This window comes from Triturus cristatus, chromosome 6 (assembly GCF_964204655.1).
Source record: "Triturus cristatus chromosome 6, aTriCri1.1, whole genome shotgun sequence".
Lineage (NCBI taxonomy): Eukaryota > Metazoa > Chordata > Amphibia > Caudata > Salamandridae > Triturus > Triturus cristatus.
The window spans coordinates 1,219,288,619-1,219,301,731 of record NC_140589.1 but is presented as its reverse complement, the minus strand read 5'-3'; the positions used below and the strand labels follow the sequence as shown (position 1 = coordinate 1,219,301,731).

Sequence of the window (13,113 nt, the reverse complement as noted above, 5' to 3'; positions counted from 1 at the left end):
CTCCAATGACAATTCGTCAGAGACCTTCCAGAATATTTGTAGCTTGTCAGACAAACTTCTTTCTTTTGGCCAACCTGAACCAATCATTCGCAAAACATCTTTCAATAGAGCATCATTGTTCACCTCATGTATCCATTCACTCTCTTCCTTGCAAATGCTGGAATCGCCAATGTGGGCGACAAAGCATTCTTCAATTTCTGACTCCCAATCATATTCGCTGGGGTCCTCAATCGGAAGTCTGGAGAGGCAATCTGCTCTGGTGTTTTTCCCACCTGGTATGTACTCTACATAAAATGTGAATTCTAATAGTCTAGCAGAAAGTCTGGTTATGCGAGCAGTAGTGCATTTTAATTTCCTCCCAGATAAAATGCCTACTAAAGGACGATGATCAGTCTTCAAGATGGATGGTCTTCCCCATAGGTAAGCACAGAATTTTTCTATACTCCATACGCACGCCGAAAGTTCTTTTTCTATGACAGAATACTTGCGTTCTGGTGAACGCAATGTTTTGGAAGCAAAGACTACAGTCTTTCTTCCTTCTACAAAGGATTGTAGAGCCGGTGCAGAAGTAATGTCCTTTTTAAGTCTCTCAAAGGTGCTTTGACATAAATCTGACCAAACAAATTCTTCGCTTTTTTTTTTAGCAAAACCTTGAAACATTCAGTGATAGTGGCGAAGTTCCGCATGAACTTTGCATAAAATTCACATAAACCTAAAAATAATTGTTCTCTATTCTGTGAGGAAGGGGCATCCACAATACTTTTCACTAAGCTAGGTTTAGGTTTCACACCCTGTTCTGAAAATATATGTCTTATGACTATACATTTGTCTTTTTGTAGTGTGGCACCCCTTTTTTCCAAAACCTCCAAAACATTATTCAATGCATAATCATGTTCATGTTCAGTGAGAGCAAATATTAAAATATCATCTTGAAAGATGACAACATGTTCCATACCATTGAACATATCTGTCATGAGTCTCTGGAATACAGCCGCAGCAGAAGCAATGCCGAACGGCATTCGGCAAAATTGAAAAACTCCATCAGGAGTTACAAAAGCTGTTAGGTGACAAGAATTCTCAGCTAGTTCGACTTGATGATAGCCTGCTTTTAGGTCTAATTTGCTACACCAACTAGATGGACCAACCTTGGTTATTAGATCTTCTATTCTGGGTAGAGGGTAGTTGTCTACCCATATAGCTTCATTTACACTTCTCATATCAACACACATGCAAAGTTTTTTTCTTTGCTAAGACTATGGGAGACAACCACAAAGTTCCTTCTGTTCTCTCAATGATGCCTTGTGCATACATATCATTAAGCTTTGTAGAAAGATCTCCCCTTACACTCAATGGGATGTTGCTTAATTTGTGTTTGACTGGTGAAACATCGTGTTTAACTTTGATGCGATACACAAAATCTGAAATTTTACCTAATTTGTCTTGAAAGACTTTAGAGAATGTTTCATCCCATAAATGTTTCATGACGCACACTGACCCTAATCTCTTTTTCTCAAATTAAATAGGTTGATCCAGACCTGGTCTTATTGTAATGCCAAATTCAGCTTGGTGAATTGAACCTAAAACATTGATTCCTCTTCTAGCGACGTATACCTTTCCTTTAATTGATTCATCTGAGATTTTGATGTCAGCCCAAAAGAAACCAATGAGGTCTACGCTACTGCCTTCGAATGCTACAGTAAGGATGTCTGGTGGAATTAGAGCTTTACCATACCAATAGTTCTCAAAAAGGTCATAGTGGATACTAGTTATGCGTGCGCCAGTGTCAACTAATAGTTGAATTGTGTGACCTTCGATAGACACATTAAGGTTCGGGTCAACAACCAGGTTTTCGTCATTTGAGTTGACACACTTTACACCTAAAAGCAATTCCTTACTCTCATCGTAGTTTCCCTCATTGAAATTCCTATCATATTCATTCATAACACAACGAACATTCATCGGTCTCCCTGCTCTGCACATTTTTAGAAATTACCAATTTTCCCATGCTTTTTACATTGTTGACCCAATGCTGGACAGAACTTGAAAGAGGAAACATGTGAAGGTGAACCACATCTATAACAGTACACTCTGTGAAACTGTTGAGAAAAGTTATTTGGTCTAAAAAATGTTTTCGGTCTTGTGTTACCTGAGAAACCTTTGGTGATTGGTTTATCAACTACTGCACCTGAAATTGTGGTCTTGGCTAGAGATTCTTCAAGCAATTTTGCATCAATAGAGGAACCTTCGATACTTTTAGCTAAATCTTTAGCTTTATCTAATGTTCGGTTTTTACATGCAAGTAGCCTTTCTTGTATTTTTTTAGAGTAGTATCTGGCCACTAACTGATCACGTATTAATTCTGCAGTAAAATGATCAAATTTGCATTTGGAAGCTAACATTTTTAACGCTGTAACATAAGTGTCTATACTTTCATTAGGTTGCTGTGTTCTCATGAAAAATGTGTACCTATGTACGACCATATTCTAAGTTTTTGAAAAGTACTTGTCAAGTTGTGCAACTGCTTTTTCAAATTTTTCTAAATCTTCATCTTCCGCAGGAACATGTTCAGGTAAGTGGTCATACACATTCTGTCCTTCTATGCCCAAGTGATAATACATTAAACTTTTCCGTCGTTCTGGTCTGAATTTTTGAGCCTCAATTGCCCCTAGGTAAGCTTTGAAAGATCTTAGCCATAAGTTCCACGTCAGCGGTGGTTCTCCAGGTTCTTGTAGAAACGGCGCTGGCGCTTGAACACTCTGCATGTTGATGCAATGTTAAAGGAAAAATGTAGTCAATTTTTGTTTACAAAAAAAACAAGCGTGCAAATCGCTGTGAAGACTGTGTTGTAAAGAAAGGAAAAATGGAGCGTGCAAATCGCTGTGATCTGCACCTTTTTGTGAACACACAAAAAAAAGAAGCTTGAAAACCCCCCAAAAAATAAAGCGTGGAAATCGCTGTGATCTGCACTTTATCTAAAAAAATAAAGCGTGCAAATCGCTGTGATCTGCACTTTTTTGTGAAAACACAATATTGAATAGCTTGAAATTGAGATTACAAATCGTTGATGGCCTTTTTAATGCACAAATCGCTGTTGTAGAATTTCTTTAAAAAGAATAACCAGCTTTTTTAATGTACAAATAGCAATCTGCAAAGCGTGCAAATCGCTGTTGTAGAATTTCTTTAAAAATAACCACAAGAAATGGAATATCATGTAAAAGTCCTCTTTCTTTGTTGATGGACTTTGTCTTCCTCTTTTTTTCCCCAGGATTCAATGCGAGCCTTGCAGTAAACCCGATACGGACGGGAAGCTTGAAGCAAGAGTAAGAAAGCCAAGCAAGCTGTGCCTGTCAGCACTGAAGTCCGCTGCCAGGCAATCACTGTATTTTGAGCGGTAAGCATTTGTTTTAACGGAAAATATATTTTTGATTGAAGATGGGTTGGGCGACTTCAAAGAAGAAATGAATGCCCAGTGCGCTACGTAAATCTCGCGCTTGAGCAAATAGTATATTTAGCGCGTGTCTCGCGCAGCTTGTGTCTTGTGCGCCCTGATCGTTGGTGCCCGCAGTGATAAATTGAATAGAAGATTAAAAAAAAAAAACTCTCAAATCACAGTAGTAATGTATATTACTTAATAAGTAGTTGCCAGGCAGCTTCGTAATTTCGGGTTCATCCGATTGTTAATTCTCTGGCCCCTGTCTTTTCATTGTTTCTCTCTCGTTTCTAGTTTATTGCTCATCATAAGTATGGGTCTCCTTTGTTGCCCACTCATCACCAAAATACTGGGGTACACTCCGACACGTCTTCAGCGGGTTTGAAGGCTTTATTGACTGCAACAGCATAACGCTATGTCTCTCTTACAGGGGCCCAGAGATAACTGCCCGTCCTGGAATCCCAGAGAGTCTAGAGTTCCATGATGGCGCAGCACTCCAGGCTCACATCACCACACTACCTTTACCAGAAAACCAGGGGAAAGTAACCACAAAACCTTTAAGACAATTACAGTCTCTCTCGTCCATTATAACGAGCAACTCCCCCTGACACTTCCTCTTTCTTCCCTGCTCCAGCTGGCAGATAGGTGCTCTTGTTTCTTTATTCACTCGTAATATGTTAAGTATGTTTTTTCCTGCAATTGTTGTGATTGTGCTTGCTTAATTGTGCCTCACACTATGGGCACAAGTGTCACTGCTCGTTTTATGGCTGTTCTCAAGCTTTTTTTTCACTTGCCATGGATCACGCAAGTGCAGTAATTGAGGCAATCCGCTAGAGGGTGTAACGATGGCAGAGAAGCTCTATGCGTCTCACTGCTCCTCGGCTGATGCACGCTTCATCAAAGGTTCCCTTTGAAGTGTCGCCATCGTCATGGAGCCTGTGCCTCTTGAGCATCAGCTCGGGACGCCTAGAAACCAGTACGCCCCTGTTGCGGTCTGTATTTCATTAAAAGCAGCAGGACTTCCCAGCCGAGAAGTACCTCTACTACACGTCCACCCAAAACTGACAAAGAGATATACCTGAGCACATTTGAAAGGCTCAAGAAGGCATTCCTGGCCAGGCCAACCCCCTCTGGCTTAAAGAAGAACCCAAGTACACCCTTGGACTCCATGCTGGACGACCTAACTATTGCCCATCCTTCCCGGGTGGGGAGGATGACTATTCTCACGAAGACTTTAATGATGAAGCAGGCCCCTCGAGGGCTTTGCACCCGTTCCTAAAACCTACTCCCACCCCTTCAAACGATGACCCTGAGCGTCCATCGGACATGCTGGACCCGAACGACCTAATACACCCTAGGTCATCAGGGTGGGTTTCCTCCGCTAACATTACTAAATATGTAGCGGAGCGCATCCGACAGCCCCTTGAGAAAGAGGTGTGTGCCCTTTTATGGGCAGAGTGCCCGCATCCCTCGCTAGTGGATACAGTGGCTCTCACGCCATATGTTGACTCTCGCAGGGCCACTTTTATGGAAAAATACATTCGCAACCCTAATAAAGGTATCAAAAGGTCCTGGAAGCACTAGTAGGACAAACTCCTGGAAGTACTAGGACCTCTTGCTAAACTCCTTAATCTAGCGGAGGAGGCAAAAGCATCCAATATCACTGTCTCCTCGGAATCCCTTTCTCATTGGGCGGAACGCTCAATTTCTTGGGAATGCAAACTGCACATTGTCCACAGAGAGACGGCGGTCTCTCTTTACAAAAGTTGATCCCAAACTAGAAGACCTGCCTTCCACCGAAGCAGGTATTTCTAAAGACAGTGGTCCCTAGACAAGGATTAATGAGAGCAAACAATAAATATAGACCCAATCAGTACTATATTTTACAGCTGTCCAGCCAAACAGGTGTTTTTAATATATAGTTGCTTAAATATACACAGAATTCAGCAAGAAACAAATAAAGTGGGACACAAGCCTGTATCCAACTTAGTGGGAAGGACGTACAACATGAAACAAAAAGGCTCATGCAGATTAAATTGTTTTTATGAGACACATTTTGGTAGGACAAACAAATTATAGTGGAGACACCAGTACACATAATAAGAATTAAATTAAGAGGTGTATATGGCATACAACAAGTCAATGGTGTTTCGATCCTTACAAAAGATATAGGATCATCATCAGGACATTAACAATGGTATGCCTGTATACATTTTGCCTATATCCAGGTCAGAGTGACTTGGAGGAGGTTTGTTTCTGGCAAAGGCCGAGTGGGAGTCCAGGCCAAGTACAAGGAGAGTATAGGATGCAGACAGCCGCGGCTGCGGTCTGTGCAGTTGGATACTGGTCAGAGTCAACCTAATAAAGGCTGTAACAGCCTAAAGGAGGTGTTTGAAATGTTCGCGCTGCGGAGCGGTCTCGAAATCAGAGTGGCCTATTGCAGTGGGCTGCTGTATATCAGGGACGGCAAGCCAGTAACCTGTGAGCCGCGTCCGCGGTCTCTAGTGACAAGGAATGGGGTCGAAGCCAATCTGTGAACAACCTCTGTTACAGCATGTCTTGCCTGTCGGTATCAGGGATATGAAGGGGACGATGACTATTCCCACGGAGACTTTAATGATGAAGCGGGCCCCTCGAGGGCTTTGCACCCGTCCCAAAAACCCGCTCCCACCCCATCAAACAATGACCCTGAGCATCCATCAGACATGCTGGACCCGAACGACCTAATACACCCTAGGTCAACAGAGTGGGTTTCCTCCCCTAAGGTTGGAAAATATATAGCGGAGCGCATCCCACAGCCCCTTGAGAAAGAGGTGTGCGCCCTTTTATTGGCAGAGTTCCTGTGTCCCTCACTAGCAGACACAGTGGCTCTCACACCAGATGTTGACTCTCGCAGGGCCACTTTTATGGCAAAATACATTTGCAACCCTAATAAAGGTATCCAAAGGTCCTGGAGGCCCTGCCAGGACAAACTCCTAGAAGTTCTAGGACCTCTTGCTAAACTCCTTGATTTAACGGAGGAGGCAAAACCATCCAGTATCACTGTCTCCTCGGAATCCCTTTCTCGTTGGGCGGAACGCTCCATTTCTTGGGAATACAAACTGCACATTGTCCACAGAGAGATGGCGGTCTCTCTTTATAAAAGTTGATCCCAAACTAGGAGACCTGCCTTCCACCGAAGCAGCGCCAGTGGCCCAAGGGGAATTGTTTGGAGATCCGTTTATAAAAGAGTTAGGCAAATTTTTATCAACATTCATCTCCCCTAATAAGGCCCAAGCCTTATTTAAAACATTTTTCCACCCCTGAATTTTTGTCAGAGTTGGTCGTGGTAGGGGGTGCTCCGGTAGACCAGGAGGTGAGGCACTTGTTGCACAAAGGTGCTATTGCCCCATCTTTGTTCCACCCTGGGGGGTTTTTAAGCAACATCTTCTTGGTGGAGAAATGGGATGGCAGTCAGCGTCCTGTGATCAACCTCAGGTTTTTAATGGGTAGCTGGTTTACTGCCATTTCAAGATGGAGGGCATCTATTTGCTTCGCGACCTACTGCAACTGGAAGACTGGATGTGTCACATCGACCTCAGAGACGCGTATCTGATGGCTCCAATGTTCACGCCTCACCGCAGATTTTTGCAATTCCTGTGGCGTGGTCAGGTATTCGAATTCCAAACTTTGCCTTTCAGCCTCTCCTCAGCACCGTGGTGTTTTACCAAGGTGCTCAAGTCAGTGATGGACTCCCTCCGGGCCCAAGGCTTCCGACTGATTATCCATTTAAATGATTTCCTCCTCAAGAATCAGTGTCTGGTCAGATTGCAGGACCAATTGCAGATGACCATCCATCTGCTGAAAAGCTTAGGGTTTGTCATAAACAAGCAAAAATCCCTTCTGAACCTGTCCAAACAGATGACATTCCTGGGATTAGTCATCAACTCCACAGACAAGATGCTCAGTATTCCCTCTCGGAAGATTGCCAAAATTCAGAGAGAGTTGAAATGCACCCTGGCCCATCCATCAACGTCATTGTGTCAGGTGACTCTGGTGGTAGGACTCATATTGTCCTCTATACAACGTATTTTGCCAGACTCAGAGCATTACAGGGTCATTCGGAGGCTCGGGAATTTTTTACCTACGCATGGGGCTTCACTATTCAGAGCAGGTGCCCCAGACAGAGGAGGTCTGGGAGAAGACAGGTTGGTGGCTAGCCACATGGAAGCATCGAATGGCAGAGCCATTTTCGGCTCCGATCCGGATATTGTGATAGAGTCAGATGCCAGCAAATCCGGATGAAGAGTATGATGCGGGGACTCCTTCACAGGAGAAAAGTGGTCTGCGGCAGAGCAGCAGCTCTACATCAACTGCCTGGAACTAATGGCAGGTTCCTTTGCAGTCAAATGCTGGACCAAAGAAAGGGTGAATTGCAATGTCCTGCTAAAGATAGACTATATGTCAGTTGTTTGATATATCAGTCACCTTGGAGGTCCCTGATCAAAACGTCTGGCGGATTTGGCCAAGGAGTTCTGGATGTTTTGCCTCTCCAACAGCATATCGGTCATGGCGGAGTACCTCCCGGGGGCCTCCAACGAAGTAGCGGACTGATATGAGCCTTTGGCAACTGAATCTGCTAGTTTTCAAATAGAATGACAGTTGGTGGAGTCCGTTCACAGTGGGCCTTTTTGCATCTTGCCTGGATCAGCAGGTGGATCAGTACTTTAGTTGGAGGCCGGATCCTCAGGGCCACCGATGCCTTCTTTCAGTACTGGTCGGGGGAACAGGGTTACACCTTCCCTCCCTTTGCAATGATCGTGAGATTGTCAAATTAGGTGCGGCGTCGACAGGCTCGGGTAGTCCTCTTTAAGCTGTATTGGAGGTCGCAAGTCTGGTTTCCAGTTCTTCTGGAACGTTTTGGGCATTCTCCAATCTGTCTACCCCACGCTCCAGATATCCTTCCGGAACCTCTAAGGAATCCTCACCCATTAGTCCTTGACAAGCAGTTACCACTCATGGTGTGGAGGATTAAAGGAAAAGATGGAGAGTCCCTGGCCTTTCAGTAGAGCCTGAAAAGATGCTGGCTGCAGCATGGGCCAACAGCACCAACAAACCACATGAATCAGCATAGTCAAAATGGGTTTGTTGGTGTGTACAAAAAAGGTTGTAATCCCCCGTGGTCCAATATGGTCCAGATCTTGAATTTCCTGGCATCTCTGGTGTCACAAGGTTTGGCCTATAGGACAGTAAACACCTTCAGGTTGGCTATTTCAGCAGGACATGTCCCAATTCAGGATTATCAGGTAGGTGAGCATCTGTTGGTTTGTAATTTGATATGGGGCATCCGCCTGTCCTTGCCACCAGAACAAAGGTATTCAGTTTTATGGGATGTTAACCAGGTCAAACGCCTCTTTAAATCCTGGCCACAAAATGATTTTCTATCTCGTAAACAGATCTCTGGTAAGTTGGCTATGGGCTATGCTATTATGCTTGATCTACTGCCGCAGGGCTTTGGATGTACAGGCCCTTGATGTGTCAGACAGGGTGTTCACCCCGGAAGGTGTCCCGTTTCACATTTCCCGTAGGACAAAACCAAATTCCAGGGTGATTTTGTACCTGGCGCTTTACAGTTTACCTAAGTTGTGTGAGGTTAGATGTTTGAGAGCCTATGAGAGTATGACGGAGGAATTTCGGCCTCTGGGGGAGAGACAGATGTTGATATCCCTCAAGAAAGGTTTTCAAAGCAGTGTCTTCTCCGACAGTTGCAAGATTGATCTGATGGATCATTCAGGAATGCCTCGCAATTTGGCGCTCACTCCGTGAGAGGGGCCATGGACTCGAAAGCGTTCACTTTGGGTGCTTATTTAGAGGATATTCTTAACGCAGCTGATTGGTTTTTCGAAATCCATGTTCAAATGTTTTTATTTTAAACTGGTTTTGGATATAGCGTCCTTGGTGGTTGACAAGCTTTGAAGGAGCATAATCTTCGCCTCCAGTCCTGACATAGAACCAAATATTTCTTAGCATTCGTAAAGGAAAGTTTCAGTTCTATTAAGGACACGGAGGTGAGGATTATTCCCACCCATGGTTAACATGGACACGGCCCACCCTTTTATGAATGTAATCAGTGCAGGATTCATTCAGTTTATAAGCAGTTTTGCATCATAAGGTATGAGTCTAGTGTTTAATTATGCTTTTCTCTCTTCCAATGATGTTGTAGAAGAATGTATTTAGGGAATATTTCTCGTGTGTTAATTGATTTTCATGTTTGAGATATCAATCTCAATACGTGTTTGTATTTTAAGTTCCTACTGCACTAGGGGAAAATAAAGAAGTCACTGGGAATGCCACATGTCGCAAGAGTGAAAGAGGAAGTGTCAGGAGTCGTGGCTCATTATAATGGACTTGAGAGATTGTGATTGGCTCAAAGTTTTTGTGGTTCCTTCCCTGTGGCTTTCTGGGAAAGGTAGTTTGTTATCTACATGTTGAAGTCTGCTGTAGATATTTAAAGGATAGAAAGAATGAGCATTATCCTCGCCTCTGTGTCCTTAATAGAATTAAAACTTTCCTTTACGAATGCTAGGACATTTTTTATTCTTGGGAAAAGTGGGGGAACTGCATATTCTGTGTGGTGGTTAACAAGAGAGACAGCTTCCCTAGATCACACCAGGAGTCCCGACAACTTAGAACATGAGTAGGTTGAGAGGGAAAACAGTACTAATAATTCCAATTTAGAGGGGCTGTGCAATTTCAGACATTTTTGAAGCTACAAGGTTTCAAAATGTGGGAGAAAAAAGTATTACTGTATTAACAGGTCTACTGCAGGAGATAAGCTTTAAAATGTTTGAGACCTAAAGAATACATTTCTTACCTTCAATAATGCTCTTTCTGGTGGATACTCTATTAAACTGCAGATTCCTCACCTTTAGAATATTCAAAGGCAGCAGAATGGATCCAGAGGTTTTTTTCAGCAATTAATCTTGCGTGCCACCAGGGGGCAATGTTTGGCTCCGCAGCGACCTCACAGTGCCCGGGAGTGACAGAGTAGAGCCATATATAGGTACCACCTTCCGCATGCTGATATCAGAAGCTTTCTTATTTACTTATTGTCACCCTCAGCCGCAGACCATTTGTAACAAATTGTTTATTACCATGTGCCGATATCTAACTTGGGGCCATTTTACGGTGTGCAAATGTCCAACCACACAACAGAGAGACAGGAGGGCAATGTGGAATCTGTGATTAGATAAGAGGATCCACCAGGAAGAGAATCACATTTTAGTAACCTTTTCTTATGATAGATACTTAAAACTGTAAATTCCTCACCTTAGAATGGATACTCAAGCAATACCTCCCAAAAGGTGGAGAGTCTGAGGAGTAGGCTCATACCAAAAAGTCCTGCTGGCCCAAGCAGGCACATTGTCCCTCTCTACCTGTTTGTCAAGACAATAGTGCTTGATTGCAGCCTGGCAGATGTTCCACTTATCATCAGGGATTTCCTTGTTGGCAAATACGTAGCATAACGTTTTTTTAAAGTGATCACAATGAGGTAGATTGTTTTGATTCTTAGAGGTCGTAAGAAGCAGCTAAGCATTTGTTCAGGTGGCATGCATTTAAGAAATGCAAGAACTGAATTGGGGTCCTATTGTGATATGACAAAGGGTTTGGGAGGAAACGTGAGCTAGTGCTTCTAGGATATACATCACAACAGGTAATTTGAAAAGAGAAATCTGATCAGTAATACATAAAACCATCAAAAGGGCTAACATGTAACCCTTAACCCTTCCCACTTCAAGGCTTTGCTGGGCTACCTACAAAACAAACAGCAATACTTCAGTGTTTGGCCTGTAGAGGATCAAGAGGATGGTCCGCCACAAACTTTTCCCAGCATCCAGAACAAATACATTTAGTTACTTCTCATTTACCAACTGAATTGGATAAGGTGCATGACCATCCCACAAGGTTAGGAGGAGGCCTGCATTATTCTCTATTATATGTTGATGACGTTTTATTACTCAGCAAGACTAGGGTTGTGTTGGAAAGACTTCTGGTGAAATTGAATGAGTTTTCTACGACAAATAAAATGGAAATCAATCGGATTTTTTTTTTATTGTTGCAGGTAAGAATGTGAAGAAAGAAGGCAAGTGGTACATTAATGCCAATCAAGTTGAAAGAACATTGGAATATGAATATTTAAGTGTCATTATTGAGAACAGAGGAAACCTGCAAACCCATTGGCAGTCCATTAAATCAAACGCTAATGCCCTGCTGATAGCCTTTCTTACTAACAACAGGCCTCTGATAGGAGGATGCTGGAGCCTATGGTCAAAATAATAAACACCAAGCTGTTGCCAACCTTAACTTATGGCTGTCAAGTGTTTTGTTACAAAGCGCAAATTTTACGTACACGATTATTGCAAATATTTATAGGCAAGTCTTTCACCTTCCAAGACATGCTTCACCCACCCAAATCCGCCAGGTGTAACAAGTTTAGTAGTGTTTTTAAAAACATATTTTAAGTTAAAGACCCAATTCCCTTCATAACGCAATGGGGACGTGAATAACCAGCAAGAATTCTACAAATTCTTTAGGGAAATATTTGGATGCAGCTTTAGATTCATTACACTTAAGAGACCTGTGGGCTTTGCCCATTTCATTCCAAGAATTCAAAAACCTAGTAAATATAGCTACACAATGGCTGTCAAGAATACAGGACAAGCATCTTTTCTCTAAAACGTTCCCATGCATGGATATTCAAAATAGGCTGCCTAACTTGGCAGTGTGCTACTCAGTCTTTAAAAAAACTAAGTATGTGCACTTTAGATTCGGAGGTCTGCCAACAAATGATTTGGCTTTATCATAGATTAAATCCAAGCACAGCGATGTCTGCAGACTATGTCATTCAACAACTGAGACTATTATTCATCTAGTCTGAATTTTGGTCTTATCTACTAATTGAATGGAGATCCCTGTTGAGTAAACTGTTGATCGAAGAAGGTACTCGTTCCAGTAGGCAGGCAATCATTATATGCCTGGACCCCAACAATTAGCACTTAAATATCGCCTTTACAATATTTTTGATGCTGGTGCCTAGCAGATTATTGAAGGCCAGCCACTAGCACACTTAATTCAGCTACACAGTCAACTATAAAGCAGTAATGCATTTTTGATTAGTTTGAGCTTTGTACTTTGGAGAAGTGTTGTTGATTTGGTAGTAGTGAAGAGGGTGGAGAGTGACTGTGGTCTCCTTTTAGTAAGAATAAAGACTACTCCCAGTAATGAAATGAAATGTTGGCAAGAGCATGGGCCTGAGAGTTTACCCCAAAATAATACAAGACGTATTAGATATAATAAAGGGAAATATATACATTAAATCCCCCGTTTCAATGCTATCATGCCAAGTTATGGAACCTGCATTCTTAATGCCTCAGATGATACTAATCTCGATGTAGTGTGCATGTACGATCTAATAGTCAATTCATTGAAACTCCTTTGGTCATTAGTAGCAAAGGGAACTTCAAGTTTCCATAATTGCCCCTGCTGGTATGATAGGGAGTGTGATGCCATGAAATATAAAGTCTTGCAGGCTTTTGTCCTGCGCCAACATGATGTGGCCAGTGAAAGGCTCTTTCAAGCCTATAGGAGAGAGTATAAATATTTGCTAAGAGAAAAAAGCAAACAGCACAGAATGATCTGTTGGC

General features: G+C 42.7%; 1 long non-coding RNA gene across 1 annotated transcript in view; it reads left to right on the top strand.

The window, feature by feature from the left end:
* LOC146821194 (uncharacterized) overlaps positions 1-11,773 on the top strand; it is a 35,773-nt gene extending 24,000 nt beyond the window's left edge. The window contains exons 2-3 of the long non-coding RNA XR_014963129.1: positions 3,266-3,391; positions 11,532-11,773. This is a non-coding gene — a long non-coding RNA (uncharacterized LOC146821194). The remainder of the gene's footprint in view (positions 1-3,265; positions 3,392-11,531) is intronic.
* Positions 11,774-13,113: the final 1,340 nt, after the last annotated feature.